This window comes from Lissotriton helveticus, chromosome 12, assembly GCF_964261635.1.
Source record: "Lissotriton helveticus chromosome 12, aLisHel1.1, whole genome shotgun sequence".
Classification (NCBI taxonomy): Eukaryota; Metazoa; Chordata; class Amphibia; order Caudata; family Salamandridae; genus Lissotriton; species Lissotriton helveticus.
The window spans coordinates 629,137,897-629,151,046 of record NC_136073.1 but is presented as its reverse complement, the minus strand read 5'-3'; the positions used below and the strand labels follow the sequence as shown (position 1 = coordinate 629,151,046).

At 46.6% G+C, this 13,150-nt stretch overlaps 1 protein-coding gene across 3 annotated transcripts in view; it reads right to left on the bottom strand.

Moving 5' to 3' along the window:
• RIPOR1 (RHO family interacting cell polarization regulator 1) overlaps nucleotides 1–13,150 on the bottom strand; it is a 1,634,668-nt gene that overhangs the window by 1,268,657 nt on the left and 352,861 nt on the right. The gene's annotated exons all lie outside the window — the stretch shown is intronic.

Genomic DNA, 13,150 nt, shown 5'->3' with positions numbered 1-13,150 from the left:
GGGGGGTGGACAGGGTGGGAGGGTTGTGGGGATGTTTGTTCTGTTTTCATTAGATGGTTTGCGAAGCACTCAGGTGGTTGCACCCAAGCCTGGGTTTCAATTCTCGATGCATCTTGTTTGTTGTCAAAACAATAAAAAGTTTTCAACCTAAAGTTCATGCATTAACTCAAAGAAATCTCTTCTGGTAAATATGAAGTTCAACACCACAAACGCAAAAAACAGCCTCTTGGCTCTTCGCTGACCCAGTGCTGCTCTTTCTAATACAGCCACAGGAGCTCAGACAAATAACTACGGTGCTCATGTAGTACAGTGTACATGGAGTGAGTGGTGTACACACAAACAAAGACAAAGCACAGCAAAAAGATGTAAAACCATAGAAAGAACAGTGAAAAAAAGTACTAGAATTATTTTCTGATTCAGGAATAGGACAAGCTACACATGTTGGTGGTGATCTTTTTCTTTATTACTTCTCTGTTCCACGCTCCCATAATAGAAAACACAAATGTAGGCAGTAATAGGGGTAACAAACAGGGTAGAAGTCATCAATTTACAAGCGTACTCATACTATCATTTTTTTGCAATGCTTCAATTCTGACAGGGTGGTCTCCTTCAAATTGCTGAGTGTTCATGAATTACAGGGATGACTGTCATTGCCAACCCAAGCCTTCTTTAATTTGCCAAAACCCAAAAAGTGCACTGCCAAAGAGGCTGATTTCTGGCTTCTCTGTGGACAGAAGTGCCCTGTTCTGTCAGACCTACTTTAACTGCTATAACTACATAAGGGTATGTGACATACTGTTTAACATGATAGGAATTCACAGTACATTCCTATTTAATATATGGGATCAAATACCCCCTGCTGTACATTATTTTAAGGGTACAGCAAGTCATTGAGGAGGTATGGACCGATCACTTTATTATCAATTTTTTTATCGAATTTTTTATTCCCATGGCGAACCCCCCGCCAACTAGTCACATTCTTCTACCCATTAAAAGAAGACAGTGGCATAAAATGACCCAAGACTCTTTCAGGGACAGGTATGTTGAACCCACTCTGACCTCTACCGGGAACATTGAGACTGCATTGGCTACATTTGAAGGGGCGATTGCCTCTGTAGTAAATGACATTGCTCCCATAAAACATTTCAAAGCTCGCCCTGCCCGCAAACAAGACGTTTGGTATTCTGAGCACCTTAGATCACTAAAACAAGCTACTAGAAAACTTGAGAAGAAATGGAGAATATCTAAGTCAGCCGAGGACAAAAAAGATTACTGGCTTTCCCTCTCCTTATACCACAAAGCCATCCGTGTTGCACGAAAGAACCACATTGCATCCCAGCTTATGACTGAGGGAAATTCTCCTAGAGTGCTATATCAAATACTGCAATCTTTCGTGAAACCAACGGCTTGTGAAAGCTCCGAGCTGGCATCCCAGCAGCTCTGCGACGATATTTCGCTATTTTTTACCCAAAAAATAGAAGGAATTTATGAAAAAATCATCAACCCAACTCAATCCCTGGATGGAGGGAAATCATCTCCTAGGTCAACGGTAGAGACTGTTGTAGAAATTCTTGCCACCCACTCCCTTGACAGGTTTCCACCAATCTCTTTAGAAGAGGTAACAACCTTAATTCCCCAGATTAAAAGTGGATGCCCAACTGACATCATCCCGGCAAGATTAATGCCTATGCTCGCCAAGGATCTAGGGCCTGGAATCCAAAAATTGGTCAATCTCTCCCTTAGCAATGGAGAAGTCCCCAAGGAATGGAAAAGGGCCTTGGTCAGGCCCATTAGGAAAAACACTGCTATCCCTTGGACAGAACTCAATAATCTAAGGCCAATATCTCTTCTCCCGTTCTTGGGCAAACTTGTTGAGAAGTATGTCAACTGCCATTTATCTAACTATGTTGAGCTGGCAGGTGGATTGGACAACTCACAGTCGGGTTTTCGCCCCAAGCACAGTACCGAGACCACCCTGATGTCAGTCGCAGACGATCTACACATGTATCAGGACAAGGGCTTCTCCGTCATCCTGATACTACTGGATCTGTCTGTGGCGTTTGACACCGTGTCTCATAACATCCTGACAACCCGGTTGGCCAACATCGGCTTGAAAAATAAGGCTCTAGACTGGCTTAGGAGTTTTTTACACAACCGGACCCAACGTGTGACCTTGGGGGCCTATCGTTCAGAAGAGACTGAGATCTCAAAAGGGGTGCCACAGGGCTCTTGTTTGAGCCCTACCCTCTTTAATATCTATGTGGCACCCCTGGCCAACATCATGAGAACGTATGGCTTCATTCCGATGTCTTACGCCGACGATACCCAGCTTCTCTTCCCTTTTAAACATCTCACCCCTGAGGTCAAGAACTCCTTCTCCCAGGGTATGAAGGCTGTGGCACATTGGATGTCCACCAACTATCTTCACTGTAACGTCGGTAAGACCGAAGTCATGTTGTTTGGAGAAGCTAGAGTTCTGTGGACTCCGGATTGGCTGCCTCCAGATCTTGGCCCAGTCCCAGAACCAAAGCTGGTTGTAAAAAATCTAGGAGTGAGACTAGATCAGGAACTCTCATTAAAGCAGCATTGCAATTACATTGTGGGTTCTTGCTTTCACGTAATTGGTCTCCTGCGGAAAGCATTCCCACTGCTTCCCGACTCAGTCAGGAAAACACTGGTGCAGGCTCTTGTTTTGAGCCGCATAGACTACTGCAACGGCCTGTTTCTGACCGCTAATGAAGGAGTTCTGGCAAAACTCCAAGTGGTTCAGAACACTGCAGCCCGATTGGTTCTCAACGCCCCTACCCGAACCCCTTCTAAACCCCTGTTGGCAAAACTCCATTGGCTGCCCATAAAACAAAGAGCCAAATTCAAAACTTGCTGCATTATCCACAAATGCCTCAACGGGTCAGGGCCCGAATATCTAAAAAACAAATGTATTCCCTATACTCCCTCACGTTCCCTTAGGTCCAGTGACCAGGATTTGCTATGTGTCCCCCGGATGAGGAAGGCCAGGCACGGTGGTAAGGCACTATCTGTGGCCGGACCCTCTCTAAGGAACAGTCTCCCTAAAGTCCTCAGACAGTGCCCAGACAACTACAATTTAGGAAACAACTTAAGACCCATTTGTTCCAACTTTAACATCTAATATAGCTAAGTTTTCCATTTATTTTACCATTGTGGCTGCCAAAGCGCAGAGATACTCCTCCGGGAGTCGAATCAAGCGCTATACAAACCCGCAAATAAATAAATAAAATAAATAAATATGTGACCATATAGAGGAATAAGGCTGAAGGCAGAGTTTCTTTATAAGGTCATGGAATTCCAAACTGACTTGCAATAATCTCATAAAGTAAGGTATAGGGTACTTTGTTCTGATTCATAGTAGTTACACCATCACCCTTTCAAAAATAAAAAAACGCTTAAATCCTTGTTATGGTACTCTTTCATATGAAAGAAATAGGATATTTGTTTCCAAAAAGATGTTACAAGTCAGATTTAAAAAAGCAGTAGCTTAGAATGTGAAGACACGTGTAGAGAGTTTATCTTTCATATAATTACCTAAAGGGAGAAAAACTATAAACATGTTGCTATAAGTATTTCCTTTCTGCTCACCACTGTTCATCGAGAAAAACGAAGTAGAAAGAGGGAATGACAAATGTTGATTTCGTTTTGCAAAGAGCAGCTTCAATTATACTCTGTGGCTTACCTTTCCCCACGGTTAGGGGAAGCAGGCATTTTGACGTCTTAACTCAACAGTAATACGTTATTACAGTTGAGAGGCTATCACATTTCTTTATTGCAGGTGACTAGGGACGTCAGAAGTCACCTCTAATACTAATACGGGAGATAGAGGCTGGCTTTTATACAGGGATTGCAAGCTCCAATGTATTACATAGACATATTTTTGTGTGAGTAAACTAGCAAATTACATAATTTCAAAGTGACAAACTAAGAGCTGAGGATGTACGCTTGAACGGTTTAGAATGTCTACAGACAAATAACATTCTTTATGTCAAGAAATGTTAGTCTTCCCACAATTCATACATATATTAGCAAAAATATAGTCACATCGCCGCTGAAGAGATGTTTATAGCTTGCTTATTCTTGGTAATTGTCTGCAATCAGCATCTAAGCAACACTCTTACATAGGATAAGGTTGTCAGCCTTCGTGGCTTATGCTCAGTCATCGTCCAACCTTTCTTGCGGCCTTTCTGAGGTGGTTAACTCTTCTCTCTGTCTGATTACTGCCTGGTCAATGTCTCTCCTGCAAAGGTTCTGTGAAAATCTAGCAGAGACTCTTCCAAACGAGTTCCTATTTACAAAGCGATTGGGATGAAAAATGAAAATACTCCTTCCTGTTCCTTTTCAGGAGTCTTCCTTGAACCTACATCGTCCCTCCTCAGCCACTACCTGTCAACAAGCAGTTTTGTTTTGCATGAAAGGATCCACCCCACAAATCATAGCGTGTTTGCCAGATTTCGTTTAAAAGTAGACCCATTTTTAAAGAAAGTCAACTCTGAATCTGACTCAATTTAATCGACGGTGGCTCAAGAAAAATGTCTCTTTAATAGGGTAACGCTCCTGCTATGAAAAGATCCAATAACGTTGCACTTTTGTTTAACCGGTGCTGGGCGCTAAAGAGTGACCTAAATAAACAAGACTCCGGAAGAAACAGTTTGTTCTTTTGCCCAAAATGCTGATTAGCAATTCTTCCGTTTTATAGCATTTATATGATCCAATACAACGCAGCCCAAGAGAGAAACGACTTAAAGCAAACGTTCAAGCTCTACCAGTCTGGGTTGCTGAAACTTACTTTAATTGGGAAGATTGGTAAATTGTTGAACTTTAAATTAACCTGCAGAAGATTCTGATTTTTCCTTTTAATCTCTGTCTTTTTAATTATTGCAGTGGTTACACAAATTTCCCAATGGAGAAATGTCTCCCAAGTGAATGTCAGCTTTTAGTAGCGTGTATTGCTGAAACTTACTCTACTGTGAACGCTATTTTATCTATGCACTTTAACTGTAGCCACACTAAAAAACCTCATAGATGATTCAAATCTCGATTTTATTTTTTATGTTCAAATATTGAAGGATAACCTATGCTTGTCGCCTTCATCTTAGAATTGCAATGGGTATTATTAACTGTGCAAGTAAATAAAGAACTCTTCCTTTGATGAATGAGTACAAATTCAACTCATTTTTTATTTCTATTAATTATGGCTTACCAGACGATCACTGCCCAGTGATTATCCACAAAAGCCTAATACCTTCTCACCGGTTCCCTATTCTGCCAAGTTATTAAGACCACTCTGGGCTCTAGAGAGGTCTTAGGTATTCTAAAAGGGGAAACAATATAAACGACAAGTGTTCCGACTCCCCTAGCTCTACCACGCATGCCTTAACCATGCATATGGGGGGCGGAGCTAGCTCGAGTGCGCGATGGCCGCATAGTCCCGTAGCTCCAGCGAGCCACCAAACTATCCGGCGGTATATCCTACAGCTGAGGACCCCTGCTGCAGCGCGAGTGCTCCCGAGGCCTTGTCGGCGACTAGTGGGGCGATCCGTACTCCTAGACCAGAGACGACTGTGACCACCGGGAGGCTGAAAGGAGGCGAGGAGGGGAGCCGCGGCAGGGCCGTGAATCCTCGGCCCACAGCAGTCTGGGCGGCCGGGCTGCGTGAAGCGACGTGCGGCCCTGGGGGGCACCAGACACCGGAGGTAGACGAAGCGGCAGGGACCTGGCAACGCGACAAGCTGCGTCGCCCCCTGTGCGGTGCAGTGCCTAAGAGTGACAGCGCTTGTAGCGAGCGGCCTCGGAGGAGGCAAAGAGCGGACAGCAACAGCGTGGTGTCAGTGCCTGCAGGGGGCACTGAGAGCAGCCGGAGCGTGACACCAGGGGAGATGATGGCGGCGGCCTAGTATAGGCCCGGACTTGGACGGCGGTAACACTCTGGACGCCCTGGTTGCTGTCATGATGTGGGAGAGCACTGCAAACAGGTTTTTGGGCATCTAGCTGGCTTTAGTGTGGAGGCCTGCAGGCGGGACACGGCGGGAGACTCCCGAGACATAGTGTGGCAAAGAGGCAAGGGGCCTGTCTGTTACACCCACAGCTGTCCCAGAGAACTGACAATTGGAATGGGTCATTTCCACCCCTGGGGACAATAATAAACACCAAAAACTAACTGTATAAATAGGCACGAGAGCCTGTAGAGTGGAGGCGGTGGTGGGCCCGGTTGCACTTGGGGCTTCAGTCTCAGGACCGGAATACAGGCGGACAGTCTGGACTATTTCCTCGGCAGGGCTGCTGGACTCGGGATGGCTTGCTAGATTGTGCGCTAGAGAGGTGATTGTGGTGCAGCACCTAGAACCCGCTGGGGATGCACTGATTCACTGCTCCTGCTAAATGGACAAAGGTGACCTTCACAAGTGGTCCATGCCCTGCCGGGGTGATTTGATAATAGCCGGCGGTCGCCGTATGCTTTGTCTGTGAAACAGCCTGGAGAACCTGGAGAGTACTCGCGCAATAAGTATGGGTAAGGGTGACAAGACCCAATCTAAATTGACCTTTGAACAGCGCCGTTCCAAGTTGCAGGACCCAGGCGCTGGCAGGGGAGCAGGGGCGATGATGCCAGTTCAGGAGGAAACAGAGGACGACATCCGCATGATCCTGAAATCAATGGAACAATCCTTACAGAGCGGCATCACTGCGCTGGGCGCTAAAATGGACGCCATGTCGTATAGGATGGATAGAATGTTGGAACGCTTGGACAAGCACGCCGAACGTCTGGATATGTCTGAAAGGCGCCTCACGGAGGTGGAGGAGGCCCACACTACGCTGGACGCGTACCATAAGCAGCTGGGGAAAGTTATTCGTGTTCTGCAGGATAAGACGGAGGACATTGAAGCGCGTTATCGGCACTGTAACTTGCGACTGGTGGGCCTTCCGGAAACATGTTTGAATTTTGGTACAATATTTATTGTTTAGCCATGTCTTTTATGTATTATAACAATGTATTTTACAAAATCCTATAAAAAATGCCTTCGTTTGAAAAACTTTTTTGCAATGAAAATAAACAATTAGAAAAAGAAAAATAAATACAATGAAAAATCACATGTTTGTTCGAAACTCTTTAATGTGTTGCATCCATTTAAAATTATAAATCGATTCATTCTAAAATAATACAGGTCAGTTTAGACATTCTTTATTGGAATGCAGATGGTCTCTCCAGGTATTTCCACTTAGAACATGGAGACTCAACTGGTCAAGGTTAGTCTAATGTCCCTGCGTTGGGGGGGGGGGGGGTTATATAGGAGAGTAGGGTCTGCTTTCCTATGGTCACCCCACTTTTTGCTTTACTGGTTTTCGACTTAATGTGGCTGTGGGCCTGCTAATCAGACCCACAGCCCAGCTCTTCTCTCTCTAAATTCATACCATGTACTTTAGGTACATTACCAATTGGGAATTGGGTCACCTTGTGAGCCCCTGTATAGTGTACTATAGGTACCCAGGGCATAGGTGCCTCCAAGGCCTACCAGGGGCTGCAGCATATATTATGCCACCCCTGGCTGGCCATCCAAACTGACACAACTGGCTGATCACTCACCGGGGGCAAGGTTGTGTAATCACCCCTTGCTTAGATATAGTATTCCTATATCTAACCTTATATCTAGACACATATACACCTATAAGTCACTCCTATGGCAGGCCTTAACAATCCTGGAGGCAGAGTGCTTGGTTTTATGTGGGATGAGGCTCTAGCATGAGCTGAGCCTGTCTGCAGCTTTCGGAACCATGTCCTTATAGCTGTTCTAGGATATAGCCATACCATATACTCTTAAGTGCATTATGAACCTCGCGGTTAAATGCGAACTCTGGTTTGGCTTTATCAAAACATGTCGTGTAAGGTGTCATACGCTTTGGAATACTACCCCCTCGCAAATTCTGGTGACGGAGGTAGCATTCCACCCTTCTAGAGGGAGAAGACATGTTGTTCCTGTTAATCCCGGTTAAAGTTAACCAGAGCCTCAGCATCACAAAATGGATGCTGCTGCCACAGACACAAGTCTGACCTCCTGCTGCTGGGAGTCCTTCCAGCGAGGGAGGCTTGGACAATAGGTTTCCTGTCTTGGGAGGTGCTAGCACCACCCCAGACAGGCCATAGTGTATTGGGGCAGGGAGGGCTGAATGAAATGAGACACTGCCTGGGGCACACAAGGTGTCCCATGCATAGCCCGGTTCAAACCAGTTGCTGGGGCACTCCAGCCCCAGCTCTGGCGCGAAACTGGACAAAGGGAAAGGGGTGTAACCACCCCCTTCCCTGGTCCCACCAATAGGAGGGACCTAGCAGGTAATCCAGACCCTCAGATTGGTATAAAGGTAGGAGCTGAGTCAAGAGACTTTAGATTTATCCTGAACTGAAACTTGAAATGAAACTCTGGACCTTCGACATTCTATTGCAACTAGAAGACTGAAGAATCTCCCTTGTGGTAAAGGAGTGACCACCCTGTACCTACAGGCACCATCCAGCGATCTGCGGTTTACTTTGTCGATGCTCCCGCCGGAACCCGAGCACAGAGTCCGACAAGAGCCAGACTTCCAGACTTCTTTGACCCCGATCCACAGCCACAGCAAAGCTGAGACCCGTGGAGGCGACGAGAGTCGTGGGACCGGCCATCTTCAAAAGCCTGCTCTTTGCTACTTGTGCAGCTTCTGAGGCACCCTCGAAGTTGTGCATTGGGGATTGAGAAGCCCCAGCCCCGAGCAACTTCTGCACCGACGCACAGTCCTCCACACTCCACGAGTGCCGCGTGGGGCCTGCTGGTGTTTTTGTGCTCGACGCGTCTGTCCGGTTGCTTGCCCGTTGGCTAGTGGCCTCTGTGACGACGAACCTTTGAATCTACACCGCTGGTCTGGTTGCTCCAGGCTGGCCCCTGCTTCCCTGAAAAGGAGAAGCCCCTCAGACCTTGCTGGTCTGCAACGAAGCCATCTTCGATTCCTTCTTGGGTTGCCTTTGCCAAGGCTTGTTGACTCCAATCCGGAAGCCGACACCGCCGAAAGCGAGAGCCTTCGTGGGACAGTCTGTATCCAGCTCCTGGTCATCGTCGACACCTCCCGGTCCACGTGGCTGCAGAGACAAGCTTCACGACATCACCTGATTGCTTCGCGACATCACCTGATTGCTTCGCGACATCGCCTGGTTCCTTCCAGGTCACTGGCTAATGACCCAGACTCTGTCCCCTCTGCTTTCAGGTACTCTTCATCCTCGATCCGCCCTTGGATCCAACCGGACACTTCTCTCCTGGTCGCCTGCAGCATCTTTTTACAGGTCTCCACAGTACATTTTACAGTCCGGCAAGCGTACATCTCCCTCCCGTGGCGGATCAAGATCCAGTCCCTGATAATCTGCCCACCTCTTCCAAATCTTAAAATGTTTGCGTGGACAACCCCTGGCAATAAAAACTGGCTGTTCGGGCCCCATGCAAAAATCCATCCCATTCCTGCATGCAGCCAGTGATGGAGCCCGGGGTACCTTCCAGGCCCTGGCGATATCTCTTTTGGACAAAGTGAGACCTAGGAACAAGAGGTGGCGCTTATAGTGATTGCCCCTCACTCCCTCCACAACATGTAACAGGGCCAAGCACGATGTGTAGGGGAGCTCCCATCCCAATGAAGGACAACTCCAGACTGTGTGCAAGAGCGTGCCCTCCTCCTGCTGACAGCGGAGACACTTGGGGGATCCGATCATTCCTACCCTCCACAAACGCACTCTAGTGAAGTATCGCCGCCCCCCGCGGGCTCACTAAAGCCTCAGCCCAGTCCTCCTCCTCCAATTCACCCACATCCGTCTCCAACGTAGTCTTAAGTTTCTGCAGATTGGTGGAGCAGTGAATAACTAGTGTTTGATATATGCGGGAGATCTTGCGGTCCGGTAGCTCCCTCATAAAGATCTTAGCCTCTATAGGGCCGAAGTCGGGGAGGGACTCCAGGCCCTCCAAACTAGGGGCTAGGGCATGTCTAAACTGTAGGTACCTATAGAATTGGGACCGTGGCATCTCGTATTCATCCTGCAGATCCTGAAATGATTTAAGTGTCAGATCCTCCATAACAACCCCCAGAACCGAGATGCCTATGGAGTCCCATCCCCGGAAGCCCTGCAGTGCCACCAACTGAGGCAACCTTCCATTACCCCAGAGAGGTGTCTCTCTGGTCATTACATTCCAACACCCCATCCTGTCCAGAGCCTGCCTCCAGATGTGGAATACCACCTGCGTGACCAGGGGCAGGGGCCTCCGAAGCGGCGCAGAGTGTAAGAGCATGTGTGAAGAATTGTTGCCCATAAGCTGCCGCTCAACCGCATAAGCTGGGTCCCCCCTGTCCCCATACTACCACTCGTTGAGGACCAGCAAGTGAGCGCTTGATAGTAGGAGAGGACGTCTGAAGAAGCAAGGTAGGAAGATAGGAAACAAGTGTGTAGGGCCACCCTCACCATGCCCCCCTCCCACAGGAACCCTCCCAGCGCGGAATTTACCTACCGGAACCATTGGGATCAAACCTGATATGGATGATTCTGCAATTGATAAAGGAGGTGGGGAAGCGCCACCATCTTGAAGATGACCGACCTACCGAAAATGGTTAAGGGCATGAGGGACCATACCTTAAGGTCTTCCCTGGTTCGCTCCCACACTGGGACCAGATTGCGCTGCCGGGACATCGCTGGCACGTCTGATAAAAAGACCCCCAAATACTTCAGCCCCCTTGTCACCAATTGAAGGGATGAGACCCATTCTCCCACCCTCGATCGACCCCCCAGGACCCATAGTGTGGATTTGCATGGATTGATATACAAGCCAGAGGTCTCCCCGAAGATATGCAGCCACGGCCCAGACCTATCCAGGTCCATAAGAAAGAACAGGACATCGTCCGCATACAGCGCTATTCTGTCAGTGAGACCCAGCGCCCATTCAAACCCCCGAAGTTGGGCATCAATGCGCACCCAGGCCGCCAGCGGCTCCATGGCGAGCACAAAGAGATATGGGGAGAGGAGGCAGCCCTGTCGCGTGCCCCGGAAACCTTGTATTTTTTAAAGTAACATTTGTCTTTCTGACTTTATCACTAGTGCGCATTTGGGCCTCTCGTGTATAACTGAAGTAAGCTGAGTCATGTGATGACTGCGCATGTCTACTGAAAGTGAACCCCGAATGATGACTCAGAGTTTGCACAAAAGCCAAGGTCGCAAAGTGTCCTAGCCTGAGAACAGATGGTGAAAAGTTCAACAGAGTGGACTTAAATGTTAGACTTTTAACAAATGTTGCAAATGAAATGTGAATGCGGCTGGGAAATAAAATTATGAATAAAAATTAACGGGATGAATTTGTGAACAATGGTTTAACTGAATTAGATGACATGTAAGCATGGTGTGATGATCTTCCCCCTTGCCTGACCAATTAGATTTCGTATTTTTACGATATTGAAACTTTAGTGGGTGGTACATGAAGAACAAAAGGTATAATTGAGATAGCTTTAGTTAGATAGTCAGATGAAGATTTGCGGAATGCTGCAGAGCTCGGGATGCTGTTGGTGTAGCGGGTGATGCTGATGCTGGTAGAGATGCTGTGAGAGGCTGATGAAGAATCAATTGCAGAGCCTGAAGCAGAACTTTCTATCCTAATTTAATTGGGTTGGGTCAGTGGTCGTGGAAGAATCTCGAGGAGGAAGAGAGCGTCAGAGAGGGGTGCGGCGCAATCGTCGGTATTAGAGAGGTCAACTATCCTGTCCTGAATCCTGTCCTGAAGTCTTTATCGACAGAACTATCCCGGGGGACCCTTACCAGCCCTTTGGCCAGGGGGTTGGTCTTCACACCATTCTTGGTAATTATAATTTTGTGTATTTGCAGTTGTTCTTTTCTCTCTGTCCTCTCCCTTTCTGAGCATAAGTCATTGCATAAGTCCGAAGCATGCGTTTTGATGATAAATTAATTGAATTTTCTCTCTTACAAATGATGGTGTCTGTATTGTGTTTTTGACGTGGTTCACTTGCATTTAATTTAGATAGACTTAAAACTTTCCCAAGTCTGTAGTTATTTACTACTAAGTATAGAAAAGTTAGAATTATGTTCATTATCACCATCAATTAGTTCAACTAATGGTCCATCGACCAGAGGAAACAACTTTATGATCGGTCAAGGGTAGTAAAGATATTTTAGACTACTTCTAAACATTGTGAAGAAACTTATAAAACCCAGTCCAGCGGTTTACTTGACATTATGTGTGTTTATGGGCCTAGGTGAGTATACGGCAGTAGAGTATCTGTTATTGGCCCGCCGCTGGATCAGGCAGTTTGAGGAATTTTTTGAGTATGAGCTACATTTTGCATAATTATGGGTATTTTTGCTTCATTTTTTTGTAATGTTCCGTTATTTTAATTTTTGTTTAATTACGCTACAGAAAATTACACGTTTCGCACACCCTTAATATTTTTGTCCTTTGATGCTGATCTTTGTCAAGTAGGATGCAAAACAGAAAGAAAATATTGTGATCATCTGAAGTGTTACTTATAGTGCTGGGACACATTAAGAGGAGATGAAAAGGATTCTCGCACTGAGTCACCGACTGTAAACCGTGCATTGGAGTTGTTGTCATGCACATTCAAAGGAGAGATTAAATAGACATTGCATCTATGTTGTTGAAATGGTTCGGTTAGGCAGTCAAACATAGTAAAGGAAGAATCTCTGCACCTTTTATTGTTCGCGTTATAGACTCGAGAGTTACTTTTTTCGAGCTGTAGGAAAGGAATTCTCTTTGAGAATGAAATCAAAATATGAGTATGGAGCAGGAAGAAAAGTATGTGAAAGGGGGATTTATGGATGGGAAAACTATGTGTGAGCAATGAAGGCTGGGGCAAACAGGAGGTGGCAGAATGGGGACTGTCTGGAGGGGTGTACGGAGGTAGTGTGTGATAGGTGGCATGCGGGAAATAAGTTAAGTAAACATGGGACAAAAATTGTTCGGGAAGTGCAGACTAATGGGTATGGAAAGTTTAGTTATGGATACACAATAAGCGGGGTATGTCGCATGCATACAGATCACAAGGTATATTTACTATTGTGAAAAGGAATCAAGAGTTTAGAAGCCCTGCTTTCAGGGGG